Consider the following 6,309-nt stretch of genomic DNA (forward strand, 5'->3'; position numbering starts at 1 on the left):
TGCCGACATTCCTTGGTGGTTTTACCCAGCAGATGGTTCATATGGCTACACCATAAATGATCAACCTGAAAAGACAGATCCAGGATGGAGGTATATATTTTCAAGAACTTTTAATAAGCATTTCTCTTATCTAAAATTTCTGATCTATGCTAGTGGGTTTATTTGGTTCAGGATGACCTGTCATCCTCAGACATTACATTCTAGTTGTGTTTGCCATAGCCTGGGAACGCAGAGCCTTCATGGTGAATGAAAAAGCCAAAAATGCATGGCTTTTTGCTTCCTAATCATTGTCAACTCAATTGTTGAAGAGGAGGTTACACTTTTTCTTCTTTCTCAATCAGTTGTGTGGGCCCTGCCAAGTAGCCGGAAAGACTCATTATTTTGTGTAGAGAGATGACTCATTGCATACAAGTTGGGCTAAGGTAAACTTCTTGTCGTTTAAGGTATCATGTAAACCTTTTGAAAAAAAGCTTTCTTTTTTTTTGCATATTTTTGTGAAGTATGAGACAGCATTTAATTTTCAGTGAAATGACATAAAAACTTAAGAATGAAAAAGTACCCTTAACAGCAACTATTTTATAACATCTGAAATCATACTCTAAAGTAACCAGAGTACTTATTCTAATCAATAAGTACAAAAATAACTCAATTACAAATATTGTGTTTAACTTCTGTAAGAAAAAAGATACTCATTTTTTGTTAAGATTCTCAAGAGAAAAGCCAGATTTAATGTCGAATGCCACTTAAAACATTTGTCCAAGCACTGATATTTGGAGACTAGATTCTTGATTTTGATGTGTTGGATATTTTTCTGGGAAATGTATGGAATGTATAAAATTGTGGCATTTACTTAGTTGGAGCTGAGCAGAGTGTTCTGAAAGCTAACTTCAATTTCTGTTTGGAATCTATGAGCTATTTTCTCTTTACATTGCATGACCAGGGCTTGAGAAATGTGTCAGAATCTGTTTATAATTACATTTCTTACTGGGCAGTAACGTAAAATTGAATGATGATACTTAGGAGAAGGGATTTGGAGGACCATCCTCTTTAAGGACAAAGGCAAAAAACGACTACAGAGACACAAGCAAGAAGCAGAAGAGTAAAATCTGGGCTGAGAGGAGCTGATTTATAATAGGAAAGAACAGGGTAGTCTCAGAAATACAATGAATTCCAAATTGAAAGAAGAAAAGAAAAATATCATTACATTTCATTTTTATTGCTCCTGGACCTTGGAAGTCCTCTGCTTTGAGGAAACCAGCCTATTTTACAGACTTGAAAATAGAACTTGATTGAGCTAACTTATATTATATGCTATTTTCTGTTATTCTAAATTTGCCATTGGTTTGAGTTTTTACAGATTTTAGCAGAGATCATTATGGGAAACATTTTGAATACTGATTAAAATTTGAAGTTAAAAGAAAGATTTCAGGAAAAGTAAGAGCAGTGAACCATAAAACTGAATAAAATAAATAAATATCAGATAAATTAAATCATTAACAAATTAAATTCTGACTGGGAACAGAGGTTAAATGGAACAGAATTGCCTAAGAGGTAGAAGGACTTCGAGCAATTCACAAAGACAGATTGTTAGCGTCTTCCTAGTCTGGGCTGCCTCTGGCTTATTTGTAATGCATACCTAGACTGGCACTTAATTCTGGGCCTGGGAGAGCTCATTATGTCCCAATTTTACCATTGGATCATTTTGCTTACTGATTTTAGACAGCTCCCAAATCGTAATGGATTCTTTGTGAATCAGGTCTTTGGAAAGAATCTTCCAGAGCAAAACAATATGAGGAGCTTTGCCACACTAGACTAAAACTTGTGGCCCTCACTAAGAATTTACCTGAGGAAATGGGCCTCTGTCCTTGAACCTGAAATTGGAAAGCTAGTTGGAATGGGTGAGTGGGTGGTGGTAATGGAGGTGACAGTGGTGATGGTGGTGTTGATTGGAGGTTCCAGCAGCTGAGATGTGAGTGACCATTTCACACACAGTTGTGCAGGGTGAGGAAGGAGGATAGCACTAGGAGGAGAGAGGCTGTGCCTGGAGCTTCAGCGATTACCCGTGGCTGCCCATTGATGCTTTCCAGGGCAAGTTTTTAGAAGTCATTGATGACTGACTGAATATGACTAGAAGAAAGACTGCCGTTCATTATTTCATTCTACTACAGAAAAGATTGTATTGTAATCAATTAAATCAGAGTTAGATGACCAATTTTTTAATTGTTGCAGTTTTTCCTATTCTTGGAGATACCCTGTGAAGGAAATTAGATTTTTCTTATTACCATTTCAATATCTAACATCTACATTTGCTTTTACTTAAACATTTTTATTTTAATTTTCCTTTCCTCATTAGAATAAATTGTTTATTTCTCTGTTTATCAATTTCTTTTAACCTAAAGAACTACATTCATTTGTAAAAAATAAATATGTTTTGAGCTAATAAAATTGGTTTATTTTATAGGATAATATTAAGCAAACGTGACACTATATCTCTGTTTCAAAATGATATTTCCCCAGTTGCAATGGATATAGAATTTCATACTTCAGATTGGCTCCAATTTAAGAAGGGTAGAACTGATGGTCTGTATTTTTCATGAATACGGTGTTTCTTAGTGGAAAGTTTCAAATATCATAACATCATTTGATTAAGTACTTCATGGTATCTCTTCTGGCAGTAACTACAAATTTCCCATTTTACTTATTGATAACATTAAAACTGAACATAACATTAGAATTAGATCATTTTAAAAAAAATAATACAATTTTTGCTCTTCTAATATATTTTAGCTTTATAATTCTGGTAGCAAATGATTTGAATTTCCACTCAATATTGATTTTCCCTTAAATGAGGCTGCTGATACAAAATATAACGTGAAATTGGTAAATTAAAGGTTATCTCAATTCTGAGTTATAAGAAAAAAGACGGCCGGGCGTGATGGCTCATGCCTGTAATCCCAGCACTTTGGGAGGCCGAGATGGGTGGATCATGAGGTCAGGAGATCGAGAACATCCTGGCCAACATGGTGAAACCCTGTCTCTACTAAAAATCCAAAAATTAGCTGGGTGTGGTGGTGCATGACTATGGTTCCAGCTACTCAGGAGGCTGAGGCAGGAGAATCACTTGAACCCGGGGGGTGGAGGTTGCAGTGAGCTGAGATCGCACCACTGCACTCTAGCCTGGTGACAGAATAAGACTCCATCTCAAAAAAAAAAAAAAAAAGAAAGAAAGAAAGAAAAATGACAAAGACAGTATTTAAGTACAATGTGTGCTAATATTATCTTAGTTTTGTCCTTAGAAACAGCACATGCCTGGGGAAGTTATGGAGGTTATGGAATCAGCAAACTTAGAAACGTGTTGCTTAACTTCAAAATTGCGTGGTGAGTAGGAAAACTTTTTCATGTAGCTTCTTGTTAAATTGTGTACTCAGAAGAATTGAATTGTAAGGATGGTTGTCATTCTGTTTTAAAATCCTGTGTTCCTTTTCAAAATTCTAATTGAACTGGTACATGGTACATGTTCAGTAAGTATCAACTGTTATTATTTTCACTGTTATTGTTATTAATCAGTGATGATATTCTTGACCATTGTGGCAATCAAAAACATATACTTAATAGTTCAAAGTTATAATGACTATTTGAATTAATGTAGGACATATTGTTATTATTATACAAAAGAATATCATGCCAATTTTTGCTTTGGATTTCTAAGTTTATCTACATAATTATGACTACCCACTTCCTTTCAGTATGTCTTTGAATTATAATATGGCTATGGCCACACAGAAAGTAATGCTATGCTTTGGGTTCTAATAGTGCCACACAGCTTTCAATGTTTAGACAGCTCACTTAGACATCTTTATTCCATGGGGATACACTGAGTTTCTAACTGTGATAGATTAAAAATGGCCACAAATACTTTACAGGTCCTCCCATCAAAAGGTGGGGTCTACTTCCTCACCCCTTGAATTTGGGTGGTCCTGCGTAATGCTTTGACTAATAAAATGCAAGGGACACAACCTGTGGCTTGCAAAGCTGGCCTCAAGAGGACTTGCAGCTTCCTATTTTATCCTCTTTGACCACTTTGGCCATCATGTAAAGAAGCCTGAGATGAAGTCTACACAGAAAGAGAGATCTAGTCATTTCACTGGTTCCAGCCATCCCAGGTAAGTTTCCAGACATAGAGTGAGGCCTGTTGTACCATCCAGCCACAGCATAGCTGACAGCTGGTTCCTTTCTGACTATAAGATGCGTCAATCCTAATTTATGCTCATATTAGTGGTAAGACCAACAAGAATCATTGCCCAGTCAGCTCATAGAATCATAAGAAATAATGAATCATAAGAAATAAGAAATAATACTTTTTAAAGCCACTAAATTTTTGAGTGGTTTTTAGTATGCAGAAACTAATAACTAATACATAAAATGTGTTACAATGGCACGTTAGAAATGCAATGCCATTGGTGACATAAATATAAATCATTTATCACTGGCTTTAAGACCCAGTAATGGGCAGAGGCTGTAAAAATAGTAAAAAGTTAGTAAAAGCTTGTGGGATGGTGAACAAATTGTTAATGGAAGCTGAAAATATGGCCACACGTGTTTTGTACAATTGCCTCCAATAATTTGAAAGGTAGAAAATGTACCTAATGAACGTGTGTATCTGACAAAGAAGATTTCTGGGCAGAATACTGAATATATTGACCTCTTTAAATTGTGTATAATGTTATAGGAGAAGAGAAATAAACTAAACAAAGAAAAGTACAGTTGAAAAAAAAAAGAATTTAGAAAGAAGATAGAAGTTCTTGGACAGACTGAGTTGGACTATCAAACTGTTTCTCATCCTCGGTCTGTCCAGCCAGTAAAATATTCCCAAAGAAAGAAATGGCTGTAGGTAAAGATCAATAAGTGTGTGGCTATGAAAGCCTTTGTTGAGACCACAGAATAATTTAGCTTGATGTCTGATAGGCCTTCTAAACCAGACAAAAGGGCTTTAAAAAATATTAAAGATATTTTCTCACAGCACGCTGAACACAAGGAAGAGACCTCTGTCTCTGCTATTTCTGGGGCCTGTCCTATACTTTTCCTCCTTTCTACATTTATTCAAACTGTTTCCTCTTTCTTCCATTTATTGAATGCCTTTCTCTGCTGTCTCTGTACATCCAAATTCTTCCAATGCTTCATCTACCTTCTTCATGAAGGCGGCCTGAAAACCTCACATAGAAATAATCTCTCTTTCTTCTGAACTCCAGGAGCACCAAATATATACTTTTCTTTAAAGTCTTATTTATACATATTTATAACATGTATTTAAAAATTATAAAATAATATTTATATTTACAATATAAATATTTACTGTTATATTAAGAAAATTACATTTTCTATCTTGCATCATATTCATTCACTTCACTGTCTTATTTCTCCCTCCGTATTTTAACCTCCTTATGGCAAAACTAATGTCTGGCTCAATTTTGCATGTTTCACATCTTCAAGCATAATAAATATTCAATAAGTAAATACCAGTGAGTACTTGTCCATTGCTCTGTAAATACCTTTTTGGGATGCAAAGAAATAGCAAGACACAATTGGACTGAAATTATAGAAATATGGAGTTTCTTCACTCATGCTGAAAAGAATGCAGAAAGTGTCTCAGAAAAGAGGATGTGAAATAATTCCATCAACTGTGCTGATGAGGACTCAGAATTGAACGTGGGTTATAGCAACATGCAGTTCTTTGTTCATCTTGATAAGAGCAGTTCCAGTAGGGTTTTGGGGAGGTTAAGGCCTGAGATGAGTATCTTCAAGAGAGAGCAGAGAGAGAAAGGGAAAAGATTGAGAGCAAACGATTCTTTTGAAAAAGTTAATTTTAAGGAAGAGAGAAATGGAGTGAAATGAGGTCAAAAAAGGGAATGTAAGTTGTTATTTTTTGAAGATGAGATACAAATGTGTGTTGTATGATGATATGAAAGATGGTATAAGAAAAAGGGGAGAAAGGCTGGAGTCCAGTGAATTGCTGGAAGAGTTCGTCTCAGGAGCACAGGCACCATCCACCATAACAGAAGAGAAGGTCAAGTTGGAGCACATGGGCACAGAAACAGTCGACTTGGCGACTGAGCTAGGTTTATAATCAAGTTCTTTGGAATGGCTTAGCAACACACGGAGGGATAATACATTAAGAATGAAGGGCTAAAAAAGGCCATCAGATTCTATCCTCTTCAGTCTGTCTTTTAAGAGAAACAAGTCACAGAAACCTGAAGAAACTTGTCTTTATCATTTAACAGTAGAAATGAGACTAGAACTCAGATTTGCTCA

The sequence above is a fragment of the Gorilla gorilla genome, chromosome 10, assembly GCF_029281585.2.
Source record: "Gorilla gorilla gorilla isolate KB3781 chromosome 10, NHGRI_mGorGor1-v2.1_pri, whole genome shotgun sequence".
NCBI classification, from domain to species: domain Eukaryota; kingdom Metazoa; phylum Chordata; class Mammalia; order Primates; family Hominidae; genus Gorilla; species Gorilla gorilla.